This window comes from Engraulis encrasicolus, chromosome 4, assembly GCF_034702125.1.
Source record: "Engraulis encrasicolus isolate BLACKSEA-1 chromosome 4, IST_EnEncr_1.0, whole genome shotgun sequence".
Taxonomy (NCBI): Eukaryota; Metazoa; Chordata; class Actinopteri; order Clupeiformes; family Engraulidae; genus Engraulis; species Engraulis encrasicolus.
In genome coordinates this window covers 16361664-16373990 of record NC_085860.1, presented here as the reverse complement: position 1 = coordinate 16373990, position 12327 = coordinate 16361664, and the positions used below count along the sequence as shown (strand labels likewise).

The 12327-nt window shown below is 45.1% G+C and overlaps 1 protein-coding gene across 2 annotated transcripts in view; it reads left to right on the top strand.

Annotated features, from left to right (window-relative positions):
• Positions 1 to 432: 432 nt before the first annotated feature.
• tead1a (TEA domain family member 1a) overlaps positions 433 to 12327 on the top strand; it is a 77851-nt gene continuing 65956 nt past the window's right edge. For both annotated transcript variants that reach the window (XM_063196794.1, XM_063196793.1), the window contains exon 1: positions 433 to 786. The gene's annotated coding sequence lies outside the window, so the exon portion shown is untranslated. The remainder of the gene's footprint in view (positions 787 to 12327) is intronic.

The window sequence follows — 12327 nt, the reverse complement described above, 5'->3', positions numbered from 1 at the left end:
CCTCAAATGTTACCTCCTGGCCTACAATTACTCATTTAGAGTAGCAAGGAGCAAGTCCAGACGCAAGATTTGGAATGATCTCCATCATGATTAGATTACCCTACCAAAACTGAAAGTCTCTCGCACATGCCCGTCTAGCGCTGTCTTCTATCCTCGTTAAGGATTTTGGACGGTGCAAAACATAGCTCTCGATCATGTTGTTCAACGTTCCAACAGCCCACGACGTTGAGCACTTCTGTTTTGATGACAAGTTGTGTTCTCCCCTGTTTGGGACTAGCAAATGGACTAAGATTGTCCGTCATTACAGCAATTAACATTTTTCAACAGGCCGTTGGTCGCCTGTTACGCATAGGTTGCCATGTCATCCAGAATGAAACTTCCCCCAAAAAAGTCGAAGTTCCAGTTAATCAGCCATGGATATGTTTTACAGCGTACTTGCACGTTCATTGCCTACTACAGAGAGCCTTCTGTTTCCCCAGTGAGGTAATTCGTATGGCCGTGGTCCCTCCCCCATCCCTCGGCTGGCTCTGGAGTTTTGGGATGACGCCACTATCGCTCCGCCCCAGCTGCAAACTCAATCTTCGCGTTCATTTCATTCTTGCCCTCATTCCGCGCATACTTCGCATCTCTGTAGATACGGAGAGAATTACATTCTCATTCTTGACAGATAAAAGAAAATAAACAAACAAACAGTCTAAATGCAATTGCCGTAAAGAAAGCCAGACCCCTGATACAAATACAGAAAGCTCAAAATTGTTCCAAATTTAATAAACCTAGGTGTCTGAGGTAAGTTTGTTTTATGAGTTATTAAGTTGTTTTCTTGTGCGCAAAAATGTTTAAATGTGATTGAAGCATACAATACATTATTATGGATGATACCTGTTGATATAGGAGTGGAATTTATTCATTGACACGCTCAACAGAGCAATAGATTTTGACATGTTTTGTCGAAGCTCTTTCACTTTGTTAAGAACTCACCGTATGATTGTCATTGCAGTGGGTTCGCATTACGAAGCAGTGGTGTGGAAATTAGTGTCGAGCTTAAGTAGGCGACGCTTAAATGCTGGGAAATAGGGTTGGCCTATCACTGCAAATAAATGTATAATTTTACTAAAAATGACATTCGCCCGCCCTCGTAGTTTTACGCGTGTGTATTGGCTTCGTTTGGGAACTGGCGAGCTGCGCGGAGCACTTCGGAGAATAACAAAAGCGTTCGGGAGGACTTGTTGCACCCGTAGAATAGCTTACACCGCCATACGCAGTGATTTGATAGTGCCGTATAAATTTCACACTGTAAGTGATCTTTTGTCTCAAATTCTACAGCTGCGACGAACTTCCCATTTCTATTGAATGGATGTCTTCGCGGTTGGTAGAAAAATAATTCTGCGCGTTAGGAATAATTTTCACGTTTGCTTTTCCAAGTTGCCCCTTGATTGTTTTGTCCGGATCCATGATGGACGCAGGTTAGCCTACTTTGGGAAGTAGGCTAGGTTTCTGTCAATGAAGAAATCTGGGCGGTAGAAAGTCCACTGCTGGAGGAAGCCAATTGTTAATCATTTATACGCGTGATATAAGCTTTATTGTAATAGCCACGGGGTATGGTTAACCAGGATGTTTTATGCGTTGTTTTGATATTTTGAGCGGACTAATATTTGGTGTTTGAATTTAAGTAAGCTTATGCATTAAAGCCTAAATCTGAAGCCTAAAGCAGTATAACTGTCACGTTTATAGTTAATGTTGAGTGTAGACTTGTACTGTCTACTTCACTGATAGCCTACAGTGTCGCATAACGTGTTTCTTGACCAAACCACTAAATAAAAAATGCCATAAATTAAGACAGTCATGATTTTAACTAGCTTTAAGTTGATTGTCTGTGTTTAGCAGATTGTGCAAGAAATTAATTTAACAGGACCACTTAAAATCAGAGCATCTGTTGAATGAAACGTCTGTGGTGCGTTTTTCCCTTATTCAACATTCCTGTCGACTGTTATGTCAGCTGAAACATTCTTTTGAAATTCCCAGCTGGGCCACGGTATGGTATGCCTGGCGTTCCACACTACTGGCCTATAGTAATATTGTTGATATTTTAATTTCTCTTTAACAATCTTTAAACATTTTTTGTACTGTTCTTTGTCACATTAGTAGGCCTACAGTGATGCTGCATATTCACTTGTTGATAGCTGTCTGTCTGTGATCCTGTTATGTGTCCATGTATTCAGACATGCCATGCTGTAGTTATACAGTAATTACTAGATACCCCCAGTGTTACGGGCACACAAAAAAGTCGAACAGAAAAGATGCAAAGCTCAAAAGATTGGGTTACCTCAGGGACTGGAGGATTGTGGGAAAAGTGGGGGAAGGGGGGGGGCGCGATGCGTATTGTTCTTTCTGCCGTTGAGGCAGAGGGCTTGTGGACTTATTGAACCACAGCCGGCGCGGCAGACAGGCCCCCTCTCTGGTGTTGACATCTGGTTTAGTACTCTTATCCACCTGTAGGGAAAATGCAAATGTGTGTGTGTGTGTGTGTGTGTGTGTGTGTGTGTGTGTGTGTGTGTGTGTGTGTGTGTGTGTGTGTGTGTGTGTGTTTGTGTGCTCTCAGCCCAGCTCAACTCAGCTCTTCCCGCCTGGAAAATTGCGAGGAGCGAGCAAGTGAGTGTTAGTGAGAGAGACTGCCCCTGCGCTGCTCTGCCACTCAGTGTCTAGCCGGCCCATTGTTATGCCAGCAACAGGCGGCCACAGCCACAGCACCATATGGCTCATGTATGCTCCTATGCTATCTGCTCATTTGGCTTATCAGCACTCTTTACTAATGTTTGCAGCCAGTCTGTGCTGTGCTGTGCTGCGTGTCGTTGGTAAATCTCTCCCCCTCTTTACTTGGAGGCCAGGCTCCAGTTCTTGTATAGTGCTTAGTTTTAATATTGTTGTTATTGGTAGCATGCACTGGGTGTAGTGCGATTAGGCCACCGCATGGAATTATCACACAATCTCTTTACTTCACTTTTACCCTTTCTTGTCCTCTTTTTCTCTGCTAGCTGTACCGTCCCCCACCCTCTTTTTCACTCCTAAACACACACACACACACACACACACACACACACACACACACACACACACACACACACACACACACACACACACACACACACACACACACACACACACATTCACTATCTCTTCCCTCCTTTTTTCTCTTAGCCAAACATTGGCCTCAGTATAGCACATCAGGGCAGGCTTTGCTCTGTTTCTTTGGCCATCAGTCGCGTTTAGATTGCAGGGTTCCAATGGATCACCTTCTGGGTTCCATCGGAAGGTTCTGTAGAATGTAGTGCACTGATCGCCGCTGTTCCCATTCCTTTAGGCCTACTTTCAGATTTCCGTCTGATGCTCATGTTTTGTCATTTTGTCATTTACTGTATTTTTTTTTCTTGAAGATGTAATTTCAGTTCATGGGATTCATAGCTTGTCTTTTTAAATCTTGTCATTCATTTTTTAAAATAATTTTATCATGCAGAGTAACATATCAAATGGCACGTTTTATAATTATCCAAACCTTTAATTTAGATGTTTTAACAACAATGTTGCATTAGTAGGCCGGCGGGGCCGTTGATTGAAATATCCCCTCTTATTCAAAAGGAGCTCAGCTTCTTTTATGTCTGAGTGATTCATTACCAAGGTTTAATTAGCTGTTCTTTTGCATTGAAAGGGAGGTGAAAAATTGCATCTGATTATTGAAAGGGATTCATTAACATATCTTGGCAACATTACAGATTCATTCCCCAAATATTTCTCTCGCGCTCGCGTGTGCGGATCAGGTGTCATTGGAGCTTCAGCTTTTTGTCAGTGTGCTCTTGCTAAGTTGAGCAACAGGTTGTCCCTCAAATATGTCAGCCATTCCAGCTATTTCTCTTTGTGAACGCGCTCAGGCATTCATTACTGGGGAGCGCAGATGGAGGGAAAAACTGAATGCTCTTCATTAAAGGGCTTTTCTTTTTAAATGTTGTTCTTGTCGGTTTGAAGTTTTAATTAGTTTCAAGTGTTCAGTTTGGAGTGTTCTCCGTGGAAGCTGTAACTTTTCAGGTGTTTTTCAGACGCTTTGTCTCGTAAATAACCGAAGGCTCCTGAAAAGATTTTTTTTTAAAGATGGACTTGGTGACATAATGGCAAGTGATGGATTTGTGTCGGATGCCCCCTCTGCTTGATCAGTGTTGTTGTCTGTTGTGCCACACGCGATTAACTAGTCTCTCCTCTGATAATGGTCACGGGAAGCATGCCTAAGCAACGGCTCAAACAGCCAACGCAGCCAGCCAATGGGAATAGGGGACAGGGAGGCTGTGCGGGGTGTTTGAGAGGGCCTGTGAATGTGTGTGTGTGTGTGTGTGTGTGTGTGTGTGTGTGTGTGTGTGTGTGTGTGTGTGTGTGTGTGTGTGTGTGTAAGGGCGAGAGAGAGAAAGGGTGACAGAGGGAGAGAGAGAGAGAGAGAGAGAGAGAGAGAGAGAGAGAGAGAGCACACAGGGAGGGAATAAATGAAAATTCATATGTAATGAAATTTTGGAGCGGGTGGGTCAGCGGCACAATGGAGCAGCAGGCCTGGTGAGCGGCGGGAGCACGGGGGGCACGGGGGGCGGCCTTTGTTTGCCGAGCGCAGGAACAATGGGCTGTCCTCAGAGGCAGGGCGGCGGGTGGGCCGGCACTCTACTCTGCCTACAGTGCCCTGAGGTAAACCAACCAACCCAACCAGGCAACCATCCTCCCCACTCTCTCTCTCTCTCTCTCTCTCTCTCTCTCTCTCTCTCTCTCTCTCTCTCTCTCTCTCTCTCTCTCTCTCTCTCTCTCTCTGTCTTTCTGTCTCTCCCTCTCTCTCTCTCTCTCTTGCAGGCCCACCTCCTGTCTTCCTGTCCTCTCTCTCCCCCTCTCCCTCTCTCTCTCTCTCTCTCTCTCTCCCTCTCTCTCTCTCTCTCTCTCTCTCTCTCTCTCTCTCTCTCTCTCTCTCTCTCTCTCTCTCTCCTGCAGACCCCCTCCCGTCTTCCTGTCCTCTCTCTCTCTCCCTCCCTCTCTCCCTCACAAAAGGGAAGCACGGTGTGGCTTTGCCGTGGTGTTGTTGTTAAGGGTGGTTTAGTGGGTGTGTGTTTAAGAGCAAGAGAGTTGTTTGTGTGCGTGTGTGTCTGTCTGTGTGTGTGTGTGTGTGTGTGTGTGTGAGAGAGAGAGTAAATGTTGGGCTATGCGTGTGTGTATTTGTGTGTCTGAATTCTTTTCTGTGTGTGTGTGTGTACTGTATGTGTTTTGTGAATCCTTGGTGAGAGAATGCCAAGTGCAATAGACTGGCATGATGACAGCACTGGTATCACCAGAATCCTCTCTCATCATGGCCGCCTTAACAACACCACCAAAGAAACTCCACTGTGCCAGCGTTTCCTGCCGGACTCACTGCTAAGCCGTGTGTGTGTGTGTGTGTGTGTGTGTGTGTGTGTGTGTGTGTGTGTGTGTGTGTGTGTGTGTGTGTGTGTGTGTGTGTGTGTGTGTGAGTGTGTGTGTTGTAGCTGTGTAGCATGGCGAGGGAACTGTTGCATGTTGGGAATGTTCGCTAAAACAAACTGTTCATGCGGCTCACTCGGGACAGCAGAAGGACGTTGCTTGCCGCCTGCAACAGCACCACAGCAGCAGCAGCAGCAGGAGAGAGTTAGTTGTGTTAGTTGCCCTGGTTGCTCTGGCTTGCTTATCCTTTAGCCCGATGACAGAGAACTACAAAAACCACAAGTCCTCTCCTCTCCTCCTCCTCCTCCTCTCCTCCTGCCCTCTCCTCTCCTCTCCTCTCCTCCGTATGCCTGCCTCGCTCGCTGCCTGCGATTCCGTGGACGATATGACTCAGCGCTTGTGCCTCTCTCGCATCCACAAAGGCTCAAACAGTGCTGCCCTATTTCCTGGAGGATGAATGAAAGAGATTTTCCAGTCCATTTCATGTGCCTTTGCCCGAGCAGGACTCTGCTCTGCTGTGGACATGCATGCGGTCAAATTTTTTCTTTCTTTTTTTTCCTTAAATTTGCGCTGGGCAAAAGAGTCTGCTCCAGTCCAGAGTTTGATGTGGTTTGTTTAGAAAATTGATGACTGATGTCATTTTTTACTGAGTAGGCAAAAACCACTTGTGGCAGTACCAATAAGGAGGTACTGTATGTGTGAGGTCCCTTGTAGATACAGAGATGTTTTCATTTGGGGGCAGTGCCGGTTTGGTATTTTTTTCTGGTAAGTGATCCAGTCTACCATTGTCCTGCTTGTTTAAGGAAACCCCCCCCCCCATCCTCCACCCCCCCCCCCACCCCCCCCCCCCCCCCCCCCCCCCCATCCTCCACCTCCACCTCCACCCACGCCACCCCACCTCCTCTTCCCCACCTCCTCTGATCGTGGGTAGCTGAGTGGAGGGGAGGATCATCCTGCTCTCATGATGAGCACCATGTAACGCACCACTCATTAGATGACTCAAGCCATGTCACTAAAACAAAACCGTGGAGTTCCAGCAAATCAGGAATTGAACAACTTCCTCTCTTTTGGTGCTGGCTTATGCTAGCCGCCCGTGTGCTCATACTCCACTTATCACAGTTGCTGAGTTACAGAGACTTGGGCAGTTTGTGCAGTCAGTGTGTCCAAAGCAGTGTGTCTTCAACACAGCTCTTTCCTACGTACGTACACAATAAGGTCATAAGCCGTCACAGGTGAATATGCCGTTTTGATAACTTGTCCTTGTGACTTTGTAGTATGGGAATTATTAATATAATAGTGTTTGAGGAGACGATGTTAACTACGCTTTTCCTTTACCACACACTCTTTCTGAGACTTTCTGAGGGTTTCAAGGATGTGGCTCTCTTCTCTTCTGCACATTCGGCTTAAGAAATCCTCCAGCCAGGGGCAAGGCAGAACAAAATGCATGGTCAAAGTTTGGATCTTAACAAGGTCATGGAAGCCCCACGGTTGAACTCTGAAAGACCCTGTTGTTCTGCCTTGATATGAAAACACACCTCTCATCTCTATCTGGAGTGTGAGTGAAAAGCGACAAAAGGTGGCGATCTAGTGAGAGTGTGTTTCTATACAGCCTAGTCGGACCTTTTATGTACCTACACTATTGCATTTCACCAGGGGAAGGTGAAGCATCTGTATTTAAACTGAAAAGAGGAAAAGAAGAACACGCTTTTTTTTGTCACAACCTCAGTTTGTCTCTCCTATTAACCTGACATGAAAGGAGTATGTTTTTTTTCCTCCTCTCCTCTCCTCTCCTTTCACCTCCATACAGTTTTTAAAACACCTTCTCGGTATTCCATCAAAGGTTGTGAGAAAGAAGCGGTGATCAAGTTCATAGGCGTCTTTGATACCTGCAAGTCTACCCCAACTGCTGAATGGCTGACATGAGGTCGTGGACAAATATTGGACATGCTGCCTGCCAGGGAGTTCACACTCATTTGAACACGCTGTCCCCTCTATTTCCTGGAGGAGGTATTGTTGGGGACCGTGGCGCGCAGCACAGGGATGAAGGCGCCCTGGGAAGATGTCCGATAATGGTGGGGGTCCGTCTGACTCAGCGGAAAAAAAGAGTGGAGTGGGAGAGAGAAAGAGACATGTGGGGAGAGAGAGAGAGAGTGAGAAAGAGAGAGAGAGATTGCTTGTTTCTAGGAGAGCGGCAGCATTGAAGTGACATGGGTTAGGGATTATAACAGGATCACTATACCTGGGGCAAGTTGAAGCACTGGAGGATAGTTTCACAATGTGTCGAGGAAGAGGTCCTGTTTTGTTTGTTGCTAAGCCCAGGCCACCGCGCCGGGCTTTTGTTGAATGTGGACCTTTGAAGTGTCTCACTCTGAGTGTGCAGCCGCCGCCGCCGCCGTGTGTGTGTGTACCATTCATCTGGCCTTAGTTACAGCGTACGGTAGCCCTGTTAACACAGACCTACAGCGCTGCAACTTCCCCCTCAGATGTGTTAAGTAAACAAAAAAATATAATTTACTTTACTTGTATTGTATATGAAGGCTATATGGCTATATTATTAAAACTAAAAGACAACAAATACAGTACACATACACATTGTAGGCTACATTGCTCCTGTTTTTTTCAGTAGCCTACATTTATTGGAAGGCTACACAATATTTTCTTTCCATCTGTACTGTAAAGCATTCCAGAGCTTTACGATATGCTCTTTGAAATATAGGGCTATTTTTCCGGAGGGACACTTGTGGTTACATGCTATCAGCACAATGGCCTGAACAGAGCTCTGTGTGCAGCAACAGAGAATTACTCCCAGATACCAGAAAACCTCAGCGTACGTAGGCTACACTGGAATTGCTTCTCATGGAGCGACGGTACGGTAGATGGAGGGGATAAAGCTTTTTTAAAAAGGTCTCACAAGATATCTGTAATCTTGTTTCCTCTCCAGTCTCCCAGAAGTGAATTATGTTACTGAGTAGGAAATACTACAGACTAAATGTTCTGTAGGCCTATCTACACAACTGCCAGCCTCGTGAAGGTAGTAGCCTACATTGGGAATCGACAGGTTTAATGTTCCGCTGCTAAATTTAGCCTATGGAATCAGTTGACCACTAAGTCTCTTATTTGGATGTTAGGAGTGGAGATGATGTGGAACGTCCCTCATGCTAATTGATGAGTCATTGGAGATGACTAGCTCCAGCGCCGCACAGGACTGATGTGTCACCTAAGTCATTTCTGGTATGTGGTGACTGGACAGTCAGGGAGGCTTGCTGGAATTTAAATTCTGTATTATTACAAAGGCTAAAGCTGCATGGGTGTCATGGAGCTGAGGAGAAGAAGGAGAAAAATAAAATAAAAAACATGGCTGCTGCTGGTTTAGCGATGTAACCCAATATGTGATTCACGCACGGCATGGCATTTCCCCCTTTGTAACCTCTCTGGTTAAAGGTCAAAGCAGTGTAGCAGTGTCAGTTTATGCTAGCGCTTCAAGACACGGCTAATGTCACCACCACCACCACCACTACCCAGTCTAGTGACTCGCTGAATAGAAGGCTGGCTGTGTGTAGTCTGTCTCTGCCTGCGTTGGCACCTTCTGCCTTAGCCTCGTGGTGTGCTAATTTAGCGCACCAGGTAACAGATGGCAGAATCTAAGCAGCAGGTGATAATTTTGTGCTGCATTCGAAGGATTAACGTGAGCGAGGCCTAGGTCAAAAATAGTATTGATGTCACTTTTCACTAAAAGCTGTGAAATATGACCTGGAATTCTGGCAATGCTATTTTTTTTATATGGAACTAGAAATTAACTGTAAATAATTTCTTCAGGAACAGGAACCTGTTAAAAAATATACCAGTCTTTTTTATCCCTCACATTTAGACAGCTGAGTTCATTGTGTTAATTAATTATAATGCAACTTCGAAGTAGCAAGACTCAAATTCTTGAAATTCTCTTTTTAGTATTTTAGACAGGCTGGTACGGTAGGTGTGTGTGTGTATTTGCTAATAATAAGAATCTTCACTGAATCCACATTTGCTCTCTGAAAGCTGTCGGGTCTTTTGAGCGGCACTGTTTCATGGGTAAATTCATGCTCCCCTCGAGTGCGGGAAAAATAAATGAAATAAGTGCATTTCATAAACATGAAGGAGACAAAGGGACGTGTTAATGGCGCGGACACTGTGCTAATGAGACTCAGTGAAATGGATATCGGGGGCATTGTGCTGCTGACTCCACCGCTGTGAGGTCTTCATCCTCAAAAGAAGAAGTGCCTTGCACACAGAGGCAGAGGCAGAGGCAGAGGCAGCCGAATGCCTGGCTTACAACACACACACACGCACACACACACACACACACACACACACACACACACACACACACACACACACACACACACACACACACACACACACACACACACGTGCATGAGCGCACGCACACACACACACACGCACACACACACACACAAGTGCGCACACACGCACACACACGCACACACACGCACACGCACAGAAGCCCAAGATGCGCCCACACTGCTTCTCATGCATGCCATTGAAATGCAAAAGCCTCTGTCTTGAAAGGAAAGGGATTTTTTTTCAGGTCATCCTTAATTGAATTTCCTGCCTGATGATAGACTAATAGGCCTGCTGGGGCTAATGGCATTGTACAAGCATTTCATGTCACTCGTATAATGCTGCACTGAATAGCAGGGGGAAAGAATATTGTTACTTTCTCTGATCATTTACACATGCAGGGGAAGGGAAGGGTAGGACACATTTAGAAACCTTTCATTTTCTCTCATCTGCGCCTCTCATCTGCTCTCGAGTGGTCGGAATACGCCAAACTCATCATATCTATATAGTATTGTGGCGTTGAATAGACTTTGTGAGGAGTGATTTGCCATGCTAGCTAGGCGGTGTGTGTAGAATTAAAGAGAGTGAGAGCCAGTATGATGCGTTGACAGTCAAGCAGGAAGAATGTCCTGAATGTTTGCAGCCATGCCCTGGTTATCTAGATACTAGTGCTGCTTTTTAAGATAATCTAATACAGGTTTTTTTTCTTACCCTTTTCTTTTTTTCTTCTTTTTGTCGGGAACAATACTTGACCCAGCAGTCTGAAGGACCCGCAGAGAGGCTTTTGTGATTGGGTCACCATTTATTATGTAGCATCTGCACAAGCAATAGTCTTCTGTCCAGTGCAATGTTTCTCAGTGTATACAGATGATGTGTTCAGGCTATGCAGGGCATGGAATTAATGGTGAGGTATGATACATATTTTTCTATACAGATATATCCATGTTAATTTTTTGAATTAATGTGCTAATTTGCCTCAGAATATACTCATAGAATTATGTCTAGAAAAGTGTCTTTTGAAATAATCTTTTTTTCTGAAAATACAAATTCAGAGTGGATTGGATTGATGGATAAGAATAGAGTTTGATCAACAGAGAAACGCTTCTTTGGTTCCAGACGTAGTTGAACTGATTGCTTATACTTAGTAGTTGGCATAGGACACTTAAATTGACTAACGGTGAAGACTTTAGTTGTCCAACTCCGCAGAAGTGAAACTATGTCAGTTTCACTCTCAGCGTCCACTGTCGTAAAAGTTGGCAGTGATATGTGTGCTTTCATTTTCTTTTTCTTTTTAAGATTTACATGTTGTGATATAGCTTCAGTTGTTGTTATGTAAACATGGAAAAGTAACAAACCCATGCTAGCAAAGAACTGGGTGAATTCCACAGAAACAGGTCTTGGAAATGTCTCACTGCTACAGTATTTCAGTATAGCCATTTTTTTGCAAATGATATCACCTTATTGAGGAAAATCATGAAAAATATAAGAGATTATAGCGAATGAGATAAGGGTGCATGTCCATTTCCAGGCAGAGCAATATTTTTTGGTTTCAATCCTACAGCAGGAAATACACTGTTATATCCCAGTTAGAACAGGTATAGTCACATTGTGTGACGATAAAATACATTTTATTACAAACAAGGTTTGTGTTTTGAGATCATCAAAGTGTCTTTATTAGCATAACCACCAAAATATAATTATGAATTTGTAAACATATATTCAGCATCCAATGCCCTATTTAAAACAGACTCTTCTTCAATTCTTTCAATGTTTGCTTCTTTTTCCTGGTGGCAAATTCAGATCATGAACCCTCACGTTCCTCTAGGTGCCTTTAATGTTATGCAACATTTATATCGCCTCATCATACCCCTACTCACACATACACAACACATATGTTCAGACTCCCCCCTCCCACACACACACACACACACACACACACACACACACACACACACACACACACACACACACACACACACACACACACACACACACACACACACGCACACAGAGACCATGCAGAGTCGCTCTCATCCATAGCGCCCATCATTACATTCAATTACAACTAGTTGGCGCTGTGCTGTGCATGTTCTGCATATGTACCCACCTGGCAGTTGGGGCCTGGTGAGCTTACGCATGGACACACACACACACACACACACACACACACACACACACACACACACACACACACACACACACACACACACACACACACACACACACACACTAACCCGAGTGGTTGGCACAGGCGTGAAAGCAGTGCGGGAGTTCGACAGCTGCTGAGCTGTGTGGCTGCGTGCCCCCCTTGCCGTGTGTGTGTGTGTGTGTGTGTGTGTGTGTGTGTGTGTGTGTGTGTGTGTGTGTGTGTGTGTGTGTGTGTGTGTGTGTGTGTGTGTGTGTGTGTGTGTGTGTGTGTGTGCAAGCGTGTACATGCTCCCGCGCCTGTTTCCTCCTCCCCACACCGTGCCTGGCCTTCTCCTCTCCTCTGTCCTCTTCTCTCCTCTCCTCCCTACT